Genomic DNA, 11677 nt, shown 5'->3' on the forward strand with positions numbered 1-11677 from the left:
CCTTGCATGAGAACCAGAGGCTGCAGAGGGAATACCACCAGGAGGCCATACAGCAGTGGCAGCCTCACAATGCCAAAATGGCCTCGATTGCATGGGCACTCAAAGAACTAACAACCATCCTGCAGGAGTCCTCCACCCACCAGCAGGCCCCTTCCACTAGCCACATACCAACAGAGCCATCCACTTCAGCCGCAGCTAGTGGAATGGAGGCCCTGCCAGAAGCCCACAGGCCACCAGCATCCCTCCCTCTGTAGCTGAGGAATACCCATGCAAACAAGGTTGTCCTTCTAGACATCCTGCAGGACCTAATGCCAAGACCTAAACCACTGCCAGGAAGTGATTCTCTCCTGAACATTGTCCCTTGTGTGCCACTGACACCCTGCTGACTGTCCACTGTCGTGTCTCCATTTTCCTACGGCCCTTGGATACTTGGATACTAAAACAGTACTACCTGCAGCTGGGCCAACTGCTCTGATGATTACATCCACCATGACCCCACTCTTCACCCACTGCACTTGATAATCACATTAAACACCATTGAGTACAGCCACTGCTTATGTGTCTTCATTGGAAGATTTTCTCTAGTACAGCATGTCATTTCAGTTAACATATTGTCTAGCAAAAGTCTATAAGAGGGACAGAAAGGGGAGCAAAGTTTGATAGTAGAACAGACATATTCTGAAATCCTGTGTCAAGGGAGCCACAAGGCTAGCCAGGAACCAGAGTAGCACAACCTAAGTGACCTGCAAATATACCAAGACAGGGACAACCATCACAATAGGAATCACTGTTTCCACTCAACACACTTGCAGTACATTGTCGTCCTCTCTAGTGCCAATTGGCTAGTGTAATGTTAACACAAATTACCATGGCAGATCCACATTTGCAAAACATGCATTCTCAATGGTCAATCCCTCACAGCTGACACAACACAACTAAAGTCAAGTTCCACTGTCAGTATAAGTTAGGTTCCATATTCGTCCATTGTGTACAGTGAGGATAAGAAGCTATACTGTTAACACTACCTTGGTTGGTAGTGTTTTTGCAGTTGAAATAGCATTACTGTGTACATACAACATGCCCAATCCTTTGCAGATGTGATGCAAGCCAACAGCATGGTAAACATAGCTCTGAAATTTGAACAGTAACACCTCCCCTGATGGCACATACTAGGAGGAGCAAAGTCACAAGGCAGACAGGAGTATAGTTCACATACAGTACAGTTAACACATACCTGAAATTCATTAGACGTATTGGTGGATCAATTCTGTTCTAAAGTCAGCTGCTTCCTCATCATCTGCCTCCTCATCACATTCTATGTCACCATCATAAGCCACTGGTCTAGCTGCCACCTCCTCAACATCCAGTAATGGTATGTGACGTCTCAGGGCCAAATTTGTGCAGCATGCAGCAGGCAACAATGATCTGACAGACCTTTAGTGGTCTGTAGAGCAGGGTACCTCCTGAGATGTATAGACACCAGAATCTGGTCTTCAGTAGCCCAAAGGTCCTCTTGATGACACGCCTCGTCCTGCCGTGGGTCTCATTGAAATGTTTTTCACCATCTGTTGTCGGCTATCTTACTGGTGTCAGCAGCCACTGAAGGTCAGGAGAGCCAGAGTCACCTGTGTGCACAAAGGTTGGACCTATCACAATACCGGTAGGGACACAGGGTAGAATGTGATGAGAGGTGATATTACAGTTTCACACATACTATTGGATACATACCAATGAGCCAGGCCCTCTCTCTCTGTAGCTGTGCCATCATGTGTGGGGCTTCGCTGTTTCTCAGATTGTAGGAGTCATGCGCAGATCCAGGAAACTTGGGAGATATACTGGTCAGCGAGATACACCACCTGGACATTTATGGAGTAAATGTTTTTCCTGTTCCTGAACACTTGTTCATTGACCCGGGGAGGAACCAAGCAATGCAGGTGCCACCTATGGCTCTATCACATGAGGGGCATGTCCCATATCATAAAAGTCCGCTTTAACAGTGGGCAAATCCGCACGTTGGGGGAACCTGATATAGCTGTCCAGGAGTTTGAGTAAAGCACACAGTACATCCTTCAACACACGACTGAACATTGGCTGTGACATCCCTGCTGCCAAGCTCACTGTCATCTGGAACAACCCTGAGGCAAGGTAGTGTAGCACTGATAAGACCTGTACTGTGGGAGGGATTGCATAGGGATTATGTATGGCAGGCAAGAGATCCAGCTCCAACTGGGTACACAGTTCCATGATGGTCTGATGGTTCAGGTGATAGGTCTGGATGATGAGTTTCTCTTCCAAGGTAGCAAGGTCGACTAGGGGCCGGTACACTGGTGCATGTCTCATTCTCACCATTGCACGGTATATAGGGACAGGAGAGAGGAAAAGTCACAGGTTGATGTTGACAGTTCACATGCCACTTAACACTATACTTGTAGCACACTATAGTAATGTGGACCGAACGCTGAAGTATGCACCATCCATTTGGGCGTGTATACTGAACGTGAATGCCATCCTAGATCATTGTTGCAGCCCCAGACAAACAGCTTGCCACACACGAAACATGTGACGCTTCCATTTAACAACACCCTATTCTCCCAGGTAATAAGCTGTATGTAACTTTTTAACATACAGATATGGTCATTCCTTCCATGAGGCAGCAAGTGACTGCACATGTCCTGTCATTGTCATTAGTACATCTAAATACACTGTCCATGAATTTCACATGTGTTAACCTAACTTTGATGTGTGAAAATAGTCAGTCTGGTGCCAATGAAGATCACCGCCGACGGTGACGGTCATGTACGTCGCATCCGTTTTTTGACCGCCATTTTCTGTTGCATAGCTCAATTGACTCCTGACACTTGTGAAAGCAAGACCTCCACTGTGTGAGCTGCTGTGTATTGTCTTTGGGAGACATAATGCCACATCATTCAGGAGAAAGGGACCCTGCCTTCACCCAGGAGGAGTTGGAGAAGCTAGTGGACAGGGTCCTACCCCTTTATGGAAAGTTGTATGGGGCACCAGAGCAAAAGGTATATCCAATGTTATTGTCCTGTCTGATGGTGGTGTGTGTGTGGCTGAAAGACATTGTGATGCTGTACAAGGAGTGGATCCATGCAGGTCACAATGGAGTTTGTGCTTTTATGCTGTTAAGACAAGTTAGTGTAGGCATGAGAGGTGTCTGATGTATGAAGTTCACTGTTGTTGCTGTTATTTCTCTCTACATGACTTTCCCCTTCTGTCTATGTCACCCATGCAGGTCAGCGCCCATCAGAAGAAGGGGATTTGGTGTGCCATCGCCAAGCAAGTGCGGACCCTGGAGTCCATAGCCAGGGGAGCACCCACTGCAGAAAGCGGTGGGAGGACCTGAGACGCTGGGCATGTAAGACGGCAGAGGCCCAGCTAGGGATCTCCTCCTAATGAGGGAGGGGTGCGCGTTGGACCTTAACCCCTCTAAAGGCCCGCATTTTGGCAGTGGCCTGCCCTGAAGTGGATGGGCACTTGATGGCTGCACAGCAGCCACTAGTTGGTAAGTACACACTTACTTATGATGGATAGGTATTGACCCTTTCCACCCTTTCTTTCTCTCCCACCCTCCCTCCCTTTTCTCCTCTGTCTTTGTGTGCGTCAGCATCATCAGCCAAAGGAGAAGGGGCACCAGGGAGCTGGGAAGCTGCAGCCCACAGGACCCAGGAGGCTAATACCAGTGGAGTCGAGGGGATCAGTGGGAGGGAGGGTGAGTGCCATGGGGAGACCGGATCTTCAGTACCCTCTTCAGATTCCTCATTCGATTGACGCGCTCTGGTGGTGGTGGATCAATCTAGGACAAGGTCTGCTACCCCCCCTTAAAAGCACCGCCCTTCCTCTAGCTCCCCACCCAGTTGCCTGTGCCCACTCATCCAGGAGGGTGGGCGTCTCCTTCACTACAGGCACCTCTGCCCCAGCCATAGTCAGCCCTGCTGCCCTCAATGAGGAGGCTATTGACCTCCTGAGGTACATCTCTGTGGGACAGTCAACCATTGTGAATGCCATCCAGGGACTGGCATCACAGATGCAGCAGACCAACGCCTACCTGGAAGGCAGTCACAGCGCCCTGACTGGCCTGCAGAGATCCTTTCAGGCTCTGGCCTCCTCATTGATGGCAGCTAATGTCCCTTTGTCTTCCTTCCCACCTCCAGCTACCTGTGCCCGATCCCACACCCCTCTCTCCCCACCCATCCAGAGCACGCAGACAGACCACCATTCATCCACCTCAACAGACACAGTTCTCAAAGACAATCACAGGCACAAGACCCACCACTGCCATGCACACAGACAATACACACATGCAGACACATCAACATCCACTCTCTACACAGACTCCCCCATCACCTCTTCCCTCACAGACACTACACCAGTCAAACCTACTATCACCATATCAACACTCCCAGATCCAGCCACAAGTCTGCTCATACCCACCGCCACCACAATAGCAGACCCACATACATCCACCCCATACACCACATGCGCACTCACCATGACTACCAACACCCCCACATGCAGCAACGCCACCTTACCTTCAGTTAGCACCTCAAAAGACACTCACACATCCACCCTGGCATCTCCCTTACTCCTCCCACCAACTCCCAAGACACCTAAATGTCCACACTCACCCACCCAACAGACAACCAGCACACACATGACTTCCACCCACGCATCTGCACCCAAGACACCTACATGTGCACACCTCACAACCACTCCCTCTCCCTCCACTCCCAAATGTTTTTCTCATGACCACCATCGTGTCCCTAAAAAAGATTCCTTTGTGAGTTTTCCATGTTCCCTTCCACTGTCCCAGCCCATGGTTCCCCTAAGCACCTGTTACCCCCCCTAAACCAAGTCCTTCCATCTCCCAGTCCTTCCCTGCTCCTCCCCCTGCAGAACCCAAGGGCCCTCCCCCAAAGCCTAAAACTAAACTCAACCCCCCAAACCTAAAACCAAGACCCCACCTCCGCCTTCCACCCCTGAGGTGCCTGCCTCCCCATTGATGCCCCTGCCATGCGGAGGCCACTTTGCAGATGGATTAAGTTGGACCCAGACTCTTTGCCCAGTGTGCCTGGGGCACTGTAAACTTTTGGACTAGCCAGTAGGCCTATGTTATATATAGTTGACTTTTTGAAAAAATATTGATATCAACATATCTGCACCACAGTACAGTTGGTGTCGAGGGTAACAAACTTGTCCTGCCATTTCATCCACTTGTATGTGTTGTATTTGTGTGAGTTGGTGTGCGAGTTCTGTTTATGTGATGTGTTTGTTTAGCAGTAGGAGGTGTGTAGGTGACTTGTGCTATTGACCTGTTGTGATGTGTTGTGATGGTGTTGTGTGGTATTGTGTTGTAGTGGTCTGTGCGTCCTTGTGTGTAGTGAGGCATCTGTGATGTGCTTTGTATGCTGGGTGGACGTGGCGAGTGATCTGACACATTGTTTGGCAGTTTTGTGGTTTGGATTGGTTATGTGCTGTTGTTACCTGTTGCTGCCAGTCTGTGTTGTCCTGTGGAAGTGTGTGATGTGTCTCTCTGCCAAGGCATTTGTGTGATTGCAATGGTGCTGTTGTTGTGTGACTCGGTGGTGTTGTGTATTGGCTGTGTTCCAATCGGATCACCGACATGGTCATGAGATGGCGGTCTACTCCACTGGCCTCACAGCAGTGTGACCGCCATAGCCGGCTTGGCAGTCCGGGGACCACCAAACTTGTAAAGACCACCTATATGTGGAAGAAGGTTTCAATCAACCTAGATTGAGTACTTTTGATAAATATTACTGCAAGGCAAAGTGGAAATGATTAAAAAGGCAAGGTAGGCACAGAGTGAGAAAGTGGACTGGATTGAGCAGGCAAAAAGTAGAACTCTTGACTCCAACAAAGCCCGCCTTAAAACTGAGCACTCGACCTTCAGGAGCTCTGGCTGAAGAGAGATTAGGTGACCAGCACCAGATTTACCATTTGATAGATAGGGTACTCCTTTGCAAACATGACTAAGTAACCTGTCCACCAAGCCCCCTGTCTGCAGGCCTAATTTTGAGATGGGAATGCCTTAAGTATTCCATTGACAGATGCCCCATTGATTCTGTTGATGGAGTACTTCACCCGACTGCCCAATGGAGTAGGAGGTCATCAGAGAAAGGATATCAAACAGCCCTCCCTGTCTAGGGTGCACTGTGTATTGTTCTTTTTACTGTACATCAGCACCAGAAAAACCTGGTGATAGGGGACGTGAATAAGTAATAAAGACCCACACACCTTGGATGAAAACTTCCATTGTGTGGGCATCATTCGCTTTTGAGCTCTGGGATGTTGTTTCTGAAAAATAAAACAAATGTAAAACGTTTGGTGGACGGCCATCAAAACCGTTGGCAGCTGTCCACCAAGTGTTTAGTACATTGAAAGGAACCTCAGTGACAGTGGTTCCACTAAATGTCCAGATATAGGCCCTCATTACAACCCTGGCGGTTGGCGGAGAAGTGGCGGTCTTACCGCCAACAGGCTGGCAGTAAAAACATTGGAATTATGACCATGGCGGTTACCGCCATGGTCATCCGCCACTTCTCCGAACCGACCGACAGGGCGGAGACGACCGCTGGGCTGGAGACTTGGGTCTCCAGCCCGGCGGCCGTCACAAGACTGATGGCGGTATCATGACCCGGCTGACCGCCATGGATTTCATGGGGTTGGGCACCGCCATGAAATCCATGTCAGTAAGCACTATCAGTGCCAGGGAATCCCTTCCCTGGAACTGATAGGGGTCTCCCCCACCCCCCACCCCTGAGTCCTTCCCTGACACCCCCTTCCACCCCACCAAGGGTGGCAGGACCCCCCTTCCCACCCCTACCCCTGACATCACTACACAGACACACACCCGATACGCATGCAGACACCACCAGCACACATACCCGCACACACACGAACAAACATACAAACAGACACACACACAATCATACACGCACACCCACATTCAGACATACACGCACACATCCATACAGACAGACATACAGGCAGACTCGCACGCATTTCCAAACACACTACACCCCCCCGCATGCATACATGCACTCACACACCCCCATGCACGCACACCCCACCACCCCCCTCCCCTAACGGACAATCCACTAACCTGGTCCGTTGATTCTAGGGAGGGGACGGGATCCATGAGGGCTGCTCCGCCGCCAGCACCCCGTCAACAGAACACCGCCACGCCGAATCACGTAACGTGATTCGATGGGCGGTGCTCTGTTGACGGGGCAGTGGAGGTGGAGCAACCTCCACTTCCCTGCCGACGGCCAGTATGGCTGCTAGCGGCTCTCCGTCCAGAAAAGGACAGAGGGCTGCCAGCAGTCATAATTCGCCGAGCGGAAAACCGCCAGCACTGACGGTCTTCAGCATGGCGGTCCCTTGGCGGTCTTGTGAAAAGACCGCCAAGGTTGAAATGACCCCCATAATGTAGGGCATCTCTAAACTTGGCAGACTGAGCACCATTGGGAAGGTGGAGGTACTGTCCTTTGACATCCTGACTGACACTACTCTGTCCATCAAACCCTCTGGGAGTGTTCAGAATAAACTTTCTAGGACATTTGAAGAAAAGTGGGACTCAGTCCTTTTTCCGACTATGGAAGATGAGGACATGGAACTAAGGCATGCCCATGTAGGTTTCACCCTAATCAGCTAGAAAACCATGTTCTTTCTGCTTGGATGACATAACCAACTTTGAGAGACAATCATCTATCCCAGTTTTGGACCTCACCCCTAGGAATGATTTTGACTTCTATTCCAGAGATTAATTTCTAAATTGACAACGTTGACCAGAGTGGCCAGTATAGTGTGCCTGATCTCGGCTCCATCAAGGGGACTGAAATTGTGCCTGGGCCTCAGTTAATAATGAACTGATACTGTCTACGGGTGCTTTACTTTTTAACTTAAACCTTCATATCTCCAGTTGTACTTATCCAATTTTAGGGATTTTGCTGTCTTTCTGCTCATATAATTCACTATGTTTCTGAATTTTGCTTGGAAATTTTATTTTGTTGTTTTCTTCGGAAATTGAGGAAGAGGGGTCAGCAGAGATTTTTTGAGACTTGCGTTGAGAGATAACCATACTGTGTTTATCAAGATTATAAGGGTCCCCTTCTTGCAAATAAATGAATCTCCTTTCTGACAGTAATTATCTTATTTTCAGAACAGAGGCAAATGTGTGTTTCCTTTTCCTCCATAAACACTTGTCCGTCATTGTTTCTGATTATATTAATTGGTCGATGTTGTTTGAGCAGTGCCTATAAATGCATCTGGATACTAGTCTTCTTCAGTGAATCATACTAATATAATCATCATGGGCCTGGTTTACAAAGGTAAACTTACACTTTTGAGTGAGGTCACTATTTATTTGGTATTCACAAACTGCAAGTTTAGTTTTACTAATAGTAATCTTACAACTATGGAGACTAAGGCCCTCATTATGACATTGGACGCAGGCGATGGCGGTAGTACCGTCCCCAAGATGGCGGTGAATATTGCCAAATTATGACCATGGCGGTGATCCCTCCCATAGATAGCCAATGTACCACCCGAACTGCCAATGCAGTCCATCCACTGACCACAGCAGTAGCCATCTTCAGGCAGGCGGAAGACAATGACCCGCCTAACATATTATGACATTGCAGACCACTAGGATTTCCAGGGCGGGCCCACCGCCACCAAAAGCCTGATGGAAACACATCACATAAAAGGAGACACTGACCTCCAAGGGCACAGAGGAGTACGCGCCCGCCATGGAACTCGAACTGGAAGACCTGCCGATGATGTACCACTCGATGGCATTCCAGGAGAAGCAACGCCGACAAAGACGATGACGGTGAGTACAGCTGCTTAGCACACAAGGAAGGGAGGGAAGAGTGACACACCCACATGTATAACATACACCATGCACACATACCACACACTGAGAACAATCTGCAGAGAAATCCTACACCATCATAAGCCAGAAGTAAAGAAAGCCAGGACATATACCTTTGCTCCAACTTCTGTAATTCGGTGGACCTGCGCCCACAACAGATGAGGCAACTATATACATAGGGCCATTGGCCAGTCCAATGTCATGCAAAAGCCACAGTGCAACATTCATGGCCCAACTTGACTCCTGACAGCCCAAGTCGCTCCATTGGGCAAGGGGGTCATGGTAATCCACTTTCGTACTAGAAAGAGTTACTGCAGCAACAGAAGCCATAGCTACTGCTGATTTGGCTGCTTCATCAGCCAGTGTATTGCCAGCAACTTGTATTCCAAACCACTGGTGTCCAAGTGTATGAATAACATGGACATTTGGTAGCGTTTCCTTCAGATCAGCTACTTTCCCTCACAGAAGTCTGTGTTTGATTGTGTTACCTTTGGAATCTCTGAACCCATTCTGATGCCAGTAATGCAGATATTCATTGAAGGACTTGACACAATCGTATGAATCGCAGACAATCATCGTTAGCTGTTCAGGATCCGTATATTCCAGTGCCATCACCAGAGCCTTCAGCACTGCTAATTGTGCAATGTAATCCCCTAGGGCTTCCTTAAAGGTATGTTGTGGATAAAATTTACTACCCTCCATGTAGCGACTCATGACTGTGCAAGCAGCGGAGTATTGATGCTTTGTGTTTATAGCAGGTTGTGCTGAGCTATCGGTGTACATGACTCTTTGAGATTGATCCATAGGCAATGTATCTGCTGGAACTGGGTATTCTAGTTCATATTGTAAAAATTCTTGAGTTTGTAACTTTGGGTCAAAAAAATAGTCAACATCAGTGGCTGTCAGAGTCATTGCGCATTGTATCCAACATGGATGTAGTGCTTTAGCGTTTGCAACGCTGGCTTTGGTAACAGCCTCGAGTGCTGGTATTAGAGTTATGACGATAATGCGTTTCCCCTGGGCTAGTGGTCTCTCTTTAATGACACCCATCTGAACAGCTGTGAGATTTTTCTAAGTGGGAGCAAAGCGTTGTTCTGCTGTAGAGTACAAATGTGATTTGTATGCATTCGGGACTATCTCACCCTCATTAAATGTTACAAAGGTGAAACCAATGGCACCAGAAATTACTCTGATTACCAGATGTTTTTTATTGTCCCTTGTGTGTAGGTGTTGTGCTGCAAGCATGTCTTGTTGCAGTGCTCTGAAAATGTGTGTATGTTCGACTGTCCAGAATTTACTTGAAAAGTCAGGACCTATCAAGTCATATAAGGGTTTAATGCGTGATGCATAATCTAGGATGTAAGTTCTGCCAAAATTTAGAAAACCCAATAGTGATTGGAGTTTTTTTATGGTATTTGGGGGTTGTAATTGTGCGCATTTGTCTACGAATTGTGGCGCTAGGCTCTTTCCTTCACTTGATAATTTGTATCCCAGAAACAGGACACTAAGGAATGCTATTGTTGTTTTTTTTAAGTTTAATTTATAGCCGAATTCGGCAAATCCTTCAGCAATGCGGGCTACCCGTTTTAGATGTTGCAATAGTTCATCATCCATAAGGTAGATATCATCTATATAGGACAATGCTTCAGGGTTAATGTCATGTAATACTGAAGATACATGAGCCGCAAACAGTCCTGGACTGTTCTTGTACCCCTGTGGTAAACAACAGAATTTTTCTGAGAGCCTACGGCACTGACACTTGTTAAGGTCAGGTGCTATATTTTGGCAGAAGAAGCCATTGGAAATATCCAATTATGTTTTATATTTTTTGCGTACTATATAATTTGGATTGTGTGAGGGTTCTTGCTTGGACAGGGGGTAACCTGACTGCAAACCAAAAAACCCATTTCTAACATTGGTAATCAGCGGTGAGGATAGGACTTGTATTTGTGCAGTGACATACAGTAGCTAAGTATTTCACTACCTACCCACAGTTGAAGGTCAACTTGATTTTTCATCTTTTTGCTTTTGGTTCTCTGATGTCCTCCTAGATATATTATTGATATTTTGGACTTTGGATTTGGGTTTTGCCTGTGATACCTTGCCAGATTGGGAATGGGTATCTACCGTGTGTCATACGTTGCTCCTACTGAATCCCTCACCAAGGCTGAGCTAAGGGAGCTTTGCAGAAAATGGGGACTTCCTATGTCAAGGAGATCCACTAAGATGGAACTGCTAGATGTCTACATAGCCTGGGGGGAAGAAAAATGGGCAGAGGAACAGGCAGCAAAAAAACAAAAGACTGAGGACTGCTCAGATGGGGAAGAGGACTGCTCAGATGAGGAGGAGTACTACTCAGATGAGTAAAGAGAACCAGTGAGAGATGAATGGCTCCTAGAGGCAGAGCGGTGGAGAAAGGTGCTAGATGACATTATTGAGAGGGCTGAAGCAGCAAGAGCCTCAGCCCGGGAAAAAAAAAGGATTGAAGCTCAGGAGCTGAGCTGTGAAGTGCTGAAACTGGAAGCCGGAAGGGCTGAGTCCAGTTCAGATGGTGGCAGCAAAAATCTTGCATCCAGTGCTGCTTAAGAGGTGCACAGGCCCAGAGATGTGGTGCCCGACTTGAAGAAGGGAGTTAACACACACCAGGCGGTTCAGTAGTATGAGGTAGTTCCCATTATGCACAGGGTCCCTGAGGATTGGGGAACTGGCACAGGGAGTCATATTCCTACTGGGGGGAGGGACACTTTACCGGCTCTAGAA

Source organism: Pleurodeles waltl, chromosome 12, assembly GCF_031143425.1.
Source record: "Pleurodeles waltl isolate 20211129_DDA chromosome 12, aPleWal1.hap1.20221129, whole genome shotgun sequence".
NCBI classification, from domain to species: domain Eukaryota; kingdom Metazoa; phylum Chordata; class Amphibia; order Caudata; family Salamandridae; genus Pleurodeles; species Pleurodeles waltl.